Raw genomic sequence first — 16,395 nt, forward strand, 5'->3', positions numbered from 1 at the left:
TAAACAGCGCCATGCTTTGAAAAATTTCCATTACAGCTAACGAAAATCGCAGTTATATCAGAAATGAGCTTTGTATTTCTGACGACAGGTGTAAGTGAAAAATTGGTTTGAATCTTTGCTAGTTTGTTGTGTATAAAAAAATAAGATGGCGTGTTTTGGCCAGCTATTTGAAAATAATAAAAATATATTATTCTGTTATTCTACTGTAGAAGAACGTGTTATAATTTATCGTTTGTAAAAAAATAAATATATCGTACTAAACGGACTTGAAACGTTTTTTTTTAATGGAATCGTATCTAAAAATTGTAATGTCATGTATTACATAACTTTCTTGATTTTTGTTTACTCCGAAGTTTACTGGAATTTTTTGCGAAGCTATGAATCACTTCGTATTAAATAAAGAAGTACGTACTTATGTAAAGACTATAATATATAAGTTATAACTTGTAAAAGAAACTTTAATATTGGTTAAAGATTTTTCAATTGACAAACTACGGTATTGTAAATATCAATACTATTCAGATTATATGATGATATTAACAATAAAACCATCTATCTACTAACTGACGGCATTTGCAAAACTTTTATGTGACTTTTTAGTAATTTCTGTTCTCTATTTTTTTATCAGCTTAACTTTACGGGGGTTTTTTATATTATTTGAATACTTACATAATTTCTTTTTTCTCGTTCGTCCTATTGAAAACGTTAGTAATTCCTATTAAATATAGCTATTTATAATATCATAATGTATGCTCATAATTATTATATAAATTTATTCAATAAGTACGCCAAATTTTAAACTTATTTTTTAAATATATATTTAGAAAACAATCATTTAACTATATTAAATTAGGGTCAACACTATTACACGATATTAATTAATAGTAATTACAGCAACGCTAAATAGTGACATTTTGTCTCTTACCCCGTTTGGGATTCGTATCCAGGTTCCGATTTTTTGATTTTTCTTAAAAATAACAAATTACTATGACGTTAATACTTTATCTAATTCGGAAACTATCACTATACAAAAATGCGTCATTTTTGGTAAACAAAATCAAACATTTATAAAATATTAGTTAACTTTTAATTAGGTTAAAAAATATTATTGAAATGTATATATATCACTATTTATTATATTGTCATCTGTTTGTTAATCCTAACACAAGCGTTTACTTTGAAAAAACTATTGTTTATTGGTTTGCGTCTACAATAATAGTTTTATTATATTTCAATGAAAGGAAATCGTAGATACGTGATATTCACGGTTTATCGATTAATCTCGTGCGCTAGGTACCGTTGTTTATTTTGTTTCGTACATTGATAAACATGACAGTTTCGTCAATATAAATTATCAGCGGTATTCACTATAATAGAAATTATTGTATATCGAGCGTAGAAAATTTTAATTTCAACAGATACATTTATATTCTTCTTCTTATTATGCCATCCCCTAGCGGAGGTTGGCCACCATCAAGGCGATCTTATCTTTGTCGTCTGCTACCCGGAACAGTTCGGTGGAGCTGCACTCGTACCAATCACGGAGGTTCTTAAGCCGCGAAATGCGGTGCCGTCCTCTGCTACGCTTCCCATTGATCTTTCCTTGAATGACGAGTTGGGGAATGCTGTATTTTTGTCCTCTCACAATATGGCCGAGGTATTGTAGTTTCCTGGTTTTGGTACTACGTAGAACTTCTCGGTCCTTCCCTATTCGATTGAGAACTTCAACATTTGTCACCCGGTCAGTCCAAGGAATTTTGAGAATGCGTCTATGCAGCCACATCTCGAAAGCTTCACGTCTCCGTGACATCGCTTGGTTTATCGTCCATACTGCCATACCATAGAAAAGAATTGAGAGCACATAAAAACGTACCATATGCAGTCTCAGACCTAGGTTAAGATCTCGATTGCTAAGAGGCGTCTCATTTTGAGAAAGGTGCTCCTTGCGATCTCAATTCTAGTTTTTATTTCCTGAGACTGGTCCCATTTCTCATTGACCCATGTACCTAAATATTTATAATGGGTCACACGTTCAATTGGTTCGCTGTTAATGACAAAATTTGTGTTGGTGTCTGGTGTTGCTGTTTTTGATACTAGTAATAGTTTTGTTTTCTTGAGGTTCATTTTTAAACCATAAGAATTACTGACCTCATTAACCTTTTCTACCAGTTGATGTAAACTCTTTAAACTATCAGCAATCAGTACGTCACTCATAATATACCTACAAAATGATACTCAAAAGATTTTTCTGTATTAGTTTAAAGATACTCCATTGAAATTACTTAAGATATACAGTAATTAAGCCAGCACGTGAGATGTGCTAATCAAATTCCAAAGAAAGAAAAATACTTAAACAACATCTTTTATATTTCATAAATAATAATGTGTTATAATAATTTTGTACCTTGATTCACTCAACCATGTAATAATTCCAATTACATCATAATTATGTTTAAAGGAATTTAAGTCTTTGAGTATCATTAACCTTTGGGAATATTTTCCCATGTCAAGAATTTGATACTTAATTACGAAGTTATTTTGAACGAGATGTGTAAATATTAGTCTAGATTATGTAATTCAGTAAGTAAGTAACTTTAGTGTTTTTTTTACATTAAGATTTAAAATAACAATTTTAGCACAGAATCTTAGGAGTTCAAATTTAAAACATTGTGATACTTATAATGAAGATTAAAACGTGCTTAGCGAGATAACGAAACTTCATAAAACTCTATTAAAATAACTTTATTTTATGATACTAACATAATTCACTCGCTTTTATTACTATCTTGAAAACAATGTAGGTGTGTAAATTTTCCAACAGTATTCGAACGGAAACATGTTATAAATATACATATTATACCTTCTTAATTTATTTTGTAACTATGCTCAGGTTTATAGTCACTGAAATGTTTCATAGAACTACGTCTGTAAGGAGTCGGCTTGTGTGATTGGAGTATTGAATGAAAGAACAAGCAATTACTTCTGATGGGGTTGAAGTTATTTTGATTCTTTTTATAGAGGCTATAACACCCAACGGTGGTAGTTTTTTCGATGTAATGTAGTTTTTTATTTTTATTCTTTGATGTCTAGAATAAAACGCTCTGTCGTAGTGTGTGGCACCTTCTTACATCCAATAATATCCGTTTTTTTCTCTAAAATATGGTTTCTTTAAGTCTGGCTGTATTTTTGTATCATATAATTCGCTGAAGAATATCTCGTGACACTAAATTCCTCCCATCATTCTAGCCATCCTCTGATAGACTATGTTAGCCTTTGAAGCGGTCGTATTAGTGTTTTCGATAAAAGATAACTTATCGTCAAGAATTACGGCAAGGTACTCAATTCTCTTCAAGAAACGTACCGGGGGTTAGGTCCATACGAATTGTGGGTTTTCGTCTGTGAATACCAACCTTGGAGCGTTCCTTCAGAAGGAGAGCTTCAGTTTTACCAGGACCGAATACCAGCATATTCAGTTTGCCCCAATCGAGTATTCTACCCAACGCCTTCGTAGCTATGCGCTCGAGCCTTCCCCGTTTCAACGGTCGGATCTAGACGCGCGCACTTCACCTTACCACTCCACCGCTGATGTCTGACTATTTCACCTAGTGTTAATTTTTTTTTACAAATGTCTTATTTTCAAAAAGTTTCTTCCCATTTTAAAACCTTTTGAGATATCGAAATGTAACTAGGTACCTACTAACTTGTACCTATCAACAATATAGGCTTTAATATTATGTGCAAGATTTGTTAATATTGCTGAAGAAACGGCATAAACAACGAGATATATTTGATCCTTAGGTATCATGGAGATAGTTAAACCGCTAATTGAAAAACAAATATTTCTAAATCAGAGATACATATACCTATATACCTACATAATATATTATATATATTAAAATTTGTTATTAACATAGATTGTAGATTCGTATTTATGTTCAATATAATTGCAAACATAATCTGATTCGCAGGTGTCATATCGCGTTACCTGTACGTAATAATTATATTTCAGTCGATATTGTAATTAAAAAACGTCATGACTACAAAGCAGGCGGCTTTTTGCGACTAGCACGATATGCCTTTGTGGGGTCAAAGCCTTCTGAAAATACCGTGGGACCTCGCCCGAATAATAATTATTTTCATCTTTCTAACGGAGTTACACAAAAATGATTCAACCCACATTTTTCGGGAATGTGAGTAAATATAATATCACCCAATTTTATTATATAAAATATGACTGATTCTAATGCATTTTAGCCCATAATATACACAGATAATAAATATTATTTTTCAATTATTTAGAAAACAAATTAAGGACCGCTACAATTTTGTCAATAGTGTAATTTTAATTGTAACGTGTACCTACGTATATAGCAGACTAAAAGTATATTTAATACATAACAAATTATTAATTCAAGACGTTTACAGCCTGACATTTAAAATGAGAAGAACGGGCATTGTCATCAAATTAGTAGAAAAACAAACCAAAAAATAATCTTATAGCAAAAAATAACAATAAACAAAAATTCTCTTAATAAAAACAAATTAAATAATAAAGTGTAATTTTAAACACAAAATACCTACACAACATTTCAATAATAATAATCACTAGAAAGTTCACTGACTAACCACAAAGCCTTCGCTATTGGTGCCTAATAAATCTGACATAAGGAAACCAAAAGAGGTCATGACCACGCATCATATAATGGATGCATATTAATTCAAATTTTCTATAATATCAGAATTGGAAACGATACCACGTGAGAGCAGGGAAAATATTTAAAGATCAGAAGTGACTTACTCTTCTGCAACATCTTCTTGGCTACGCTTCTAGGCGCTGTTGTCTACTAAATGAGAGGAGCTTGTTAGTTTATAATATAAGTGCGGTTAAAAATAGGCGGACCATGTTAGTTTATAGTTTTAACACATAGCCAAGAAGATTTTGCTGATGAGTACGAGCTCCAAGCGAATAAAAGGCGAGCATGTCTTGAAGAAAGCTAGTCAGAAAATACTCGTTTGAGAATTTATCACAAGGAAAATAGTTATATATATATATATATGTATATATATATATAATATATACTCGTACATTAAAATAAAGATATCGAAGAAATTTTATCTTGACATGATATAAAATAAGATTATGCCCTTTGGATTTTTGAATAACATAATAATAATATATTATTATGATAAATCCTAGAAGCATGCTTGCACGCAGAGCTCTAGTAGAAAGATAATCATGAATTAAATATTATTTTGTAACAGATATTACGTCAAGATGAAATGATAATTATACATATTATTTTTAAGTAAGTCAGTGATTTGTTGTTGGTCAGTCAGTGTTTCTATCTAACCCATATAAATATTCTTTGTGTGTTGGCTCGTTTCGGCGAAACTCAACAAATTATTTTCATTTTTCTCGCGGGTCGTTTTTGCGGACTCTATGGAAATTCTTCTGCGAAAGTTTATTTCTCAGGAGGCTTGTCGTCTCTTATTTTTCTCGCAAGTAACGTGACGGCTACACTGGATGATTTCGACGGTGCGATATTACCATGATAAATCAATAAAGACGTAATTTCATATATATCTTTTCGCCATATCTGCTACATACTAAATAAATGGCAGACAAACGTGTAATAATTACTATAAGAAATGATTTTTAATTTTAAGTATATTGTTTGGGCCAATTATAGTCGCCCTTATCCCGCTATCTCCCTTCTACTTCTAATCCATTTATTGTCGCTGTCCAGGCACTAAACTGAAATTACAGAGTCATCAGTCGACGGTGATTGATAAATAATAAGTTACATCAAGACAACGAGCGCGTCAAGACTTTATACAGTTTGACCGTCGCAAACGTGGCAATTCAATTCGAAAGTTTCATTACAAACTCCATCCATAAAGACCGCTTACGCGTCACCGCAGCAATCAGACACGAGTTACGGTTCGACCGCTGCGTCAATTACCGTAATTCACCCAATCATAAATTCATTACCCACTAAGTGTCAACATCCATATACATAAAGAAAGTTCCGATTGATTCATGTGAAAGCGAGAGTAACATTCAGCAACATTTGTGTGAATGCAGGACCCGTGAGTCAAATGAATACCGCAAGAGCCCGCAGTATGGACCAGCATAATATTATCAAAAGTTAGTACCTGGACACATCCCTGCTTATGCTGTCCGTCACCAACATCCAAATCATTAAAACCTCCCTTCATACAGTCCACGAAAAGCGCAACTATATTTAACCATTTCTTTGTTTATGAATAATCACATAATTATCTAAGTTCCTTTTATATGATAGTAGTTCAGGATATAAATAAAAACCTCTAATCTTTGTCAGTTGTAAAGGTATTATTTACCATTTGTGTTAGTGACGTGCAGTTAACTCTGAAGATATGTAGAGCATCCCCAGATATAATCTTGAAAATAAGTACTATGAGTTAATATATATTTTTACACAATTCTGTAGAAAGTTTAAGTATCTAACAATACTTTTTCTTAGATTCTATATTATTGTTGTTAAATAAATATTAATAGAATATTGCAGAGTTACCACTCCGTAATACGGGATACGACGCCGGCCGAACGGTTTAAGCGTCGGCCTATAACGACGTGGGTCCCAGGTTCGAATCCTGAGTCTGGAAAATACACATATTGTTTATCAATTTGTATTTGAGTATGGATCTAATAGGCTGGTCAAGTGGCTAACATCCATTTCTCGTAAAAACAAATCTGTTAATACAAAAAATATCCACTCTGTGGGTGACCATATTATGATTTTATTAGATCGGACATGGTAAAAAAAACCTTTTTTCACCGGTCATCAGCAAAGATTTATTTTAGTTACAAAACCCTTAGAAATAGTAGGAAAAAATATTTTTTATTTAACAGCATCACCACAAGAAAAGGTTACCGCATGTTGCTGGTAGACAATAATATACACAGTCTGAATAGCCAAAAGGCAAAAATCAGAGTTCAAGTTCGAGTTAGAATATTTTTTTTCATTCTATACCTACTTATTAAATAATATGAATTACTTATTTTCAGTTTATTTCAATATTATTTCAATTTCTATAATATTATGGTATGTTTAATTAAAAAAAATATACCGATAACATAACAAATTAATAATTCAAGACCTTCACAACATGACATTTAGAATGAAAAGAATAAGTAAATCAAGTCAACAGAAAATAAACAATAAAATTGAATTTTAAAAACAAATTACATAGTTCATCACTAAAAATGTCAACGTCTCTATGAGGCGCATTGACCAACTGCACAGCCCTCGATATATTAGTGCCTGATAATAAAAAAAATCCGCTCTTCTTGTCTTTTAGATTTTTTATGAACCGATATAAACGTTGAACAGTTACTTAGTATTAAGGTTTTGCCACTGACAAAGCATTCTGCATTATTTAATAATATACTTACTATGTAAATAGTATGTATTGTGAAAACTTAGACATAGACGCCATTAAATCACTAAAAAGAAAAATGTACGCAATATTTCACTCACTCAAAAACATGGCTTCAAAAGAAAAACAGATGTGTAAGTACTTTAACGTTTACAGCAACGTCAAAGCCTTGTCTGCTGGTGCATTTTTTTGTTGTTTACATTATCCACTTTTACCTGTATGTTTTGTCTTTTTTGCCGTCCCCGCGGCTTACTTTATAGAGACCAAGGGAATAAAAAGCGAGTTGTGAAATGTATTGTTATTTGTAACCTAAAAAATATAAACTCCACAAGTAAACATTTGTAATAGTCATATTCTTTTATTTGTTCAAGTTGTTATGTAAACTTCATATCCCTAAGGAATACCAAAAACTACGACTCACTAGTTTTGTAATATGTTATAACCAGTGGCGGCCGGTGGTCTTCAGGATAGCATTTCTACACAAAAAAAAATTCTACACAAAACGTCATCACAGGAACATTCGACCACGGTTTAAGTAGTATATAATGACCTCATTGTAATCCTGTGCAAACTGAAAATCTATTTGGATCGTAATCGCTTTGCGCACGAACGGAGTATTGTTCATAGTTTGCGAAGTGAGTGATACACGTATGAATAACAATGAAAAGTTGAGCGATGTCTTCAAAGATGCAGGCGGTGCGTAGCACTTGCATGGTATTAGAGGAGCCGCCGCTGGTTATAACATTCTACCTTCGTTATGTCCAAATTAGACTCGCCAACTTCACGACTCCCATCAACCGAGTGGTCCGATCGAGATATTATCACATTACATAGGTCCATCGAGTTTTGGGTGAAATAGAAACATTTATTTTATATTATTAATACTATCGACCGAGGGAGGGTACTTGGTGGAATTTGAATTAAAATTTTGATAGATTTAAGTTTTGTTCTATTTCATATGAGTCTTTTTTTGCAAGCCGGGTTTCGCCTTTTGGCATCTTCAGGCACTATGCGTACTCACCATTGATAAATACACACTGACAATGAATAAATCTAATTATAACTTAATTTTCGAACCAATCGTTAAATAAAAACTGTAAACTTAACTTTAAAAAAGGTGCAAAATTACTTAACTTCGTTCGCAAAAACAACTCAAATGGAATAGTACAAAACTTAATTTTATATTATAGTATGAACTAACTCAAGCACCAAGAAACTTTAATGTTATTCTCAACGAAACTATTATGCATACAAATCCTTTCGAATAATCCTTCCATCAAAGCTCAGGCGGAACACAGCGACTTTAATAAAGTTTTCTAAATGTCATGCATCACACCGACATAATTGCTAAACCCATATGTCAGTTAAAATCAAGAAAAATGTCTAAATGTCTAGTTTAAAAAAATGATGAACCTTGAAAAGTTTGAAAAATGCCGTAAATTGCGTAAGGAATTCCTCGTCTGGTGATATTCTTAATGATCGAATTCTGCCGAAAATACATCGTAGACCTATTCATTTGTATGTGAGTTCGGAGAAATTTGTAACACTGAGTATATGTTTAAGACTTGCAACATGTATACCTTTCTGTGAGACTTTCTGGCATCACATCAATTTGCTAGCTTGGATTAAAGATCGATCGATTACTCTCTAATATTAATATTTTTATCGAAGTGATTTTATGCTTGTGACTGTGATCTTGTTTGTCAGTTGATATTCAATAACGGCTGAATATTTCAAGCATTAGATAAGTCTTGTGTCAAACAGGACTAGGTGACTGACTACTAGTAGATTACTTTAACAGCTTTTCTGTCCTGCTAAGTAAAAAGACGTACTTAAAGTTTTTGGTTTTGGTAAAATGAGAACCCAAGTTTTAAACTACCTTTTCTTTTATATTATTGTTTTAACATAATCTCTAAATATACACTCTATATTAAGAGATTATGTCAAAATAATACAATAATTTTACATAACATTAGAGAAAGGGTTGTTTAAAACAGTAGGTAGTAAAAAGGTAGTTAAAAACTAATAATTACAAGATAAAAAGAACTTTTTATATAACACATTTTTAAATTTTCTATTGAATCATGTAAACTTGACAATTCTATGTATTAATAATTTAGGACAAATAAGGCAATTTTCAACAAATCATTTTTTTGCTATTTTGCAACAAACAAACAAATATAGAATACTGAAATGTCATTTTGATTAACATAGTAACGCACGTATAAATTAATAATTTAGTTGCTAGGACCACCCCCTTAGCAACCAATAATAGTGGATTGGATTACGGACTTCTTCCGAAATAACTTTACATACAAAAGAGAATTAACTGAAAATGAATTCAATTCTACTTAAATATGGCTAAAAGTATCAAAATAATGCATTGGCATCGTGTTCTGATATATTCTAAAAGTTTCAAATGTTTAGCTAGTCGGGAAGTTAGTTAAAAATCGATTGCAAGATTTGTACTGGATAAACAACCACCGGACAAACAAGAATACTAGCTAAGAAAAACGCGGTAAATAAATAAAAAATATACACTCTAAAGAGATTATGTCAAAACAATCCAATAATTTTACATAATATATAAGAGAAAGGGTAGTTTAAAACTTGGGTTCTCATTTCTCTAAAACTAAAAACACTGTCTTTTTACTTAGCAAGGCTAGGATTAGAAACAGCAATCTCATATTAAATTCACATTATTATTTTAATTACAATATTATTTACTCCATTAAACTTGTGTATTTCCAAGATCAAACGTACACAATATTAACAATAAATGTCTTAAATAGTATAAATTATACTAGATTTATTTTTGACCGATGTTATCAATGTTATTTGTAAATATAAAAATTTTATATTAACAATGGAAAAAAATGCCAATCCCGGGTTTGTCAAATTGTAATCCCAAAATCCCGGGATCAGAATTTTGGCTCGGGATTGGATTCCCTACTCCACACCAGTAAAATATGAATGCTAGACAAATGGAAAGAATTAAAAAAATTAAAGTTTTCTGTTTAAATGAAAGTTCAATGTAAAGAATTAGATTGAGTATGCTGATTACACAAGAAAGCTTTGAATAATTTAATTTCCTACATAAAGCTTTCGAAAAAGCGTTCGCCTAGCTTTGAAACTTGTCGAGCGATCATTATTATGCAATAAACACCTTGTAACACTCAATATAAATTAAATTGCCAAAGCCCAGTTTATAGACGGTTTCCAAACGTTGTTGGCAATTTTAAACCCATAAATTAGAAGCGTGCTTTGACTAAAAGGTTACCGGCTTGGTATTTTATTGCAAATCGGGGTAAAATATAAATATTTTACGACTTATTTACTACCTGTAAGAATTTAATCACAGTCAGCTACTCAATAAAGTGATATAAAAGAGATATAAAAAAGCTTACAGGGTCACAATCTGATAAGAGGGTTACTTTCACAAAATGATAATATAAATTGTATTAAATTCGACAGGTTGTAACAGCATTATCAAGGGTACGTACAAAAATAAAGTATTTAGTTTACAAAAATCCTATCTTTCTCTTACTCCAGCGCATCTATTCTGTACACAAGACTGTTATCGACCGCTACCGGCGGCTATTGAGGGTAGCTAATCATATTTTTGTATTGAGATATTATAATTTTTATAATAAGTTAGCCGTCTAAACTGTCAAAACTACCTATCTTGCTCTAAAAAATAGCACAGCTTAGAGAGGTGCTGTTAAAACATAGCACTTATTGTAATAATTACAAATAACTTATTTAAAAAATTATAATACCTCAATACAGCATATGAAAATTTACCCTCGATAGCTGCGATAGCAATTTTGTGCATAAAATAGATGCGCAGGAACCTAATTAACCATATTTTAAAAACGATTATCAAATAATATTTGTGTGTGTACAAAAACAATGAAAATATCACTTAACACCAAAATCAATAAAAAGTGATAAATATGATATATCGTATTCAGGTATAGTAGTAGATAAACATACTTCAACATTCTTTATATTATTAGGTATTGTTCTGAAATAACCTACTACCTATTACTATTCCACGAAACAAAATCGATATTATTTCCTTCTATTTATTAGTGTTATTAGTTATTTATTATAGTGTTTATTAGTTGTTTATTAGTTTATTAGTGTGAAATCTACTTGTCAAAACTGAAATAGGTATTGATTTATTTTTCTTTATTTATATTTTACTATTGTAAATTGACATCACTTTAATCAAATGAAAACTATAATAAATTAGGCATCCATTTTCATAAACCGATAAGGCCACAATTTTACATTTGTGGTAAACGACGGTTTCTGTATATTAAGCGTAACACATTATTCTTACGTTATTTCGCCGATAAATTGTTTATTTTAATAATTAATATCAGCAAAATAAAATTGTTATTTTCGAAAGTTATTTGTATTACATTAAATACTGTGTAATCGTTAAAGTTTATAAACATTTTCTTCGCATTCTTTTGACGAGATCTTTTACATCAATAACAATTGAATATTATATTGTCTAATAAAATAGATAGATGATAGAGAGTTCGAAGTAAATGAACTACTCTTATAGTATATTCCATATAAACCTAGTTTTCATTCTGGTAATGATAACTGGGACAATATTAAAATATTAAAATACAATTCTAAAGCGAGAAAGCTAATGCTGTTGTTGAACTGACTGGAGAAAATCCTATGTAGCTACGACCTAAAACTGGGCCTCAAAATAATTATGATAAGATGCTCATCTTTTTGATCCTACTATATAGAGTGGGACGTAGATACCCACAATACAAGCAATGCTCATAACACTTGAAACTTGTGGGTTATACACCCATTTGTATGCTCAATTCTAATATAAAAGATCAAAGAAATAATCAGAAAAGTTTAGCATATTACGTTAGCTATATCATGCTATATGTCAAGAGATATCACTTTCTGCATTTTATTCATCAAAAGTATGCCATCAAGTTCCGCGCACCGGGTAACAAACAATACCGAACGAGTGAGTGAGTGCAACCAGACACGGAGCTAGCCTCAACAGCAATAATGTTAGTGCCTGGTAACTCCCGTGTAACCCCCCCCCCCCCCATCCACATTCACCATCACGATCATCCCACCAATCAATTACAGTCCACTATGAAAAGCGCAACCATATTATAATAGTATCATCCGTCATGAAAAAGAGACATCTCAAAATGATCATTGAGAGTTATCAAAACAATTCATATTTCTGAATTATCTTTTTTCTTATTCCTAAAATAAGCATCAATTATTGGTTTACCTGACTTTAGAGTTTAGACCAGTAGTTCTCACGTAAAATTTAACTGTGGCCGCACAATTATTGACATTGACAGTTCTATGGAAACGTCTGGTGGCCGCACCAAATTTCACTTTTGTTGTGATTGAAAAAATTACAGCTATATTTTATTTACCTAAAAAATGGATCAATTTATTTATAGACAAGTCTATTTAATAAAAGACATTTGAACATTTTGTACATACCTATATCTATTTATTTAAAAATAATACAAGTGGAAATTCCTCAACACTTCTTTATGCTAGCCGCATGGCACTTCTAAGTTTACATCTGTCAACTGGCTTCGTTATTTATTTTTTTATGAAGTGCATTACACTGAATAGTCTTTCACAGTATTGAGTATACAGTAGTAGAAAAAATCGATTGACATTATGGATCATTTGAGCGTGGAAAAAAATTTAAGACAAGTCATGTGTATTCAACTAATTTTATAAATAAATTTTTGAAATATTAATCTGTAAAGCGCTGGTGGCCGCACATGAGAACCACTGGTTTAGACTATCGTACTTGTCAACAAATTAACTTATGTCCAATATAATAATAAAAACCTATACACAACCGTGCAGTAAAGATTTCTTCACAACTTCTTGGGTAAGTAATGTTTACGATTTACTAAGATAGTCCTGAGGGAATATGATATAAGACCACAAAGTAAGAGGAAACGGTACCTATTGTATTTTATCATAAAGGCAAACAAAACATCCGGTTTAATGCTGCGAGCAAACAAACCATGTGGATCCTTCAACATCGACAATATTTTCTCATAATCTTAATAAAATAATATGATATTATATTTTTGTCTATGTAATGTATGTTTTGTTATATATTTTATGACAACGTGGTTACTGTGGATAAATATTAAATTTTCTACTTATTCATGTTTTTCGTAAGTAGAGATATATGAAAAGTGGTTTCAATTTGACTTTGGATGTAAAAAATTAACAAAAAAAAATAACCATAGACTGGATTAGCTGTAATGTTATGTACGAAAATATAATTCGCTAAGTTATTTTTAAAAATATAATTTATGATCGATGACTTACTGCGATGGTGAAAAATTCAAAACAATAATAAAGCATTGACCACTTCGTTTCACCACATAATAATTAGAGTTGAATAAGTTGGGCTATTTCTTCTTCTTCTTCTTCCTGACGTTACAACCATGTGTGGCTCTTGGCCTCCTCCAGCGCTTACATACATCAATCAAGTCTATCTAAATTTGATTTCTTCTAGTTTATCCTCCTTATCCTTCAATCTTGTACGTGGTCGACCAGGTCTTTGTTTGCCTTCCGACATCCCAAATGTCAATTTCTTTAGTTAAGCGTGACTTGTTTATCCTGTTTACATTACCCAGTCATCACATATATATACAGATATACGGGCCCGTACAAAGCGTAGTTCTCATAATTATATCCTCATCTCCAACTATTTGCCATTGATGGGTTCGAAGGTGATACGTAGACAAATCCATTCAAATCAGTTAGGCTAGTTCTATTAGATTATTCTATTCCATTCTCTAATAATATTATGGCTATAAAGGAAAAAAATGGTAGGACAAATCCGCCATCTCGAGGATAACCTCGGTAGTAAAATTTTCAAATATTCAATCAAAGATTCATTTATTAGACGAATAATTGAACCATTTTATTATTGCAATTTAAACACAAAAATAATTACAAGATAAAAAGAACTTTTTATATACAACGTTTTTAAATTCTGTTGAACCATATAAACTTGACTTGACTAGCTTAAAAGATAAAAAAAAATTGTACTTGACATGTCATATTGATTTCCATAGTAACGCACGTATATACAACCAATAATGGTGTCGAAATAACTTTTCATACAAAACAGAATTAACTGAAAATGAATTCAATTATACTTAAAGATTGCTAAAATTATTAAAAAATGCTTTGGCATCGTGTTTTGATATATTATAAAAGTTTTAAATGTCTAGTTAGTCAGGAAGTTGGTTAAAATCGATTGCAAGATTTGTACCGGACAAAGAACCACCGGACAAATAAGAAAAACGTTGTAATAAACGGACACGCCTAATCAGATATGCATAATGCCCACGGTTTAAAAAAAATCAAGAGGTAGAGAGACATCTAATGCTTATATTTCGATTAAAATTCTGTCACAAGAAGTTGTCGGTGATATTATTACTAATTAATTAGTAATCACTATTTTCAAGCCACAGTATGCAGTCTTCCATGGAGTGGAGCTTATATCAACATTTTTTATGAGTAATGGTTGTCAGCAATTTTCCCAACTCATTTGTATAATATAATTAGATACATACACTATGGAAATTTGAAATTTTCAGACGCGAGATAAAGGAAAGACTAGTTATATAATATAAATGCTAAAATTTTAACGTTATAATAATAATATATTTTTTACAAAAAAATAATAAATTTATCAGGAAAATACAGGCACTTTTTAACGATTGGTTGATTGACTAATCCATTGTTATGTTACCTTTTAAATCAACCTATTGGCATGGTAGCGAAGAATGGCGCACGATACAATAGATGTCATCTCACGTTTTAAAATATAACAATGGGCTAAGAAAATTCATCGAAGGATAGATAATCACTAAACTTGACAGCTTCGATTATCCAGTGGCACGTAAGTCGGGTAAAAAATCATCAGATTCATATTATGGGGATCACGACATATTATTATGTAAGGAAAAATGCATTTTTTAATATCATACTCATGTATGACTATAAAGCGCGAATTATATTATGATGCATGTTGTTGACTATCACGTGACGTCACAATAAGCTTCCGCTACCGGAAAAAAAGTGTGTAATGTCGTTTTTCTTGGTTTTTAAAATGTTATCAGACTGATTCTCCCATCCCGTAGCACATTTTGAACCTTAAACTAACATTGTCAGTAAGTTGGCAAAATTTGCCGAAATCAGCAGAACAACAATGAGGTCACCTCACGTTGAACTGCACTGAATCGACACCTGCATGACTCAATGTTTTTGTCATCTTCTACATGCCTACACTTTTCGACTGTCATGTCAAAATCACGTTTTTTTTTGTATTTAGCGTTTGGCACTATGTATTTTCGGTAAGAATATTGTCTATTATCTATGGTCTGCAGGTTGGATTCTGTTCAAAATATTATCTGTGGATGTCATGTTGCAAGTAATTTTTACCTACGCACACGTAGAAACTGTTAAAATTAATTAAAATTAGCATGAATAATTATTAATAATAATTCAAATTACTAATACTTATAGTTGCCACTCTTCATCGGTGTCATTCTTCATTGTGAATTTACAGAGATGGTGATCATTCAAAATATTCTGCAAAATTACGAAACTATAGACTAAATTTGTCGCCGCTACAACGTGACAGTAGGCGACATGGAGGCGACATGCACCTCAATTTGATCAGAATTTTAGACGTATAATTTTAGAAAATAGCACAACCTTGTACTAATCCTATTCCCAGAATATAAAACTTGAGATGGTGAATTAAGTAAACATGATTATCATCGGCTCTACTACCCAATTTGGATGTTGGTTGACTCCAGAATATATCCACACCCCTCTTATCTTCTATGCTCTCTCCACTGTCTTGGTATGCTGTGTCTCTTTCTACAAAGTCCAACCATCATAATTTAGTTC

This window comes from Rhyacophila brunnea, unplaced genomic scaffold, assembly GCF_057557595.1.
Source record: "Rhyacophila brunnea isolate RB1 unplaced genomic scaffold, BYU_Rbru_1.0 scaffold_17, whole genome shotgun sequence".
NCBI classification, from domain to species: Eukaryota; Metazoa; Arthropoda; class Insecta; order Trichoptera; family Rhyacophilidae; genus Rhyacophila; species Rhyacophila brunnea.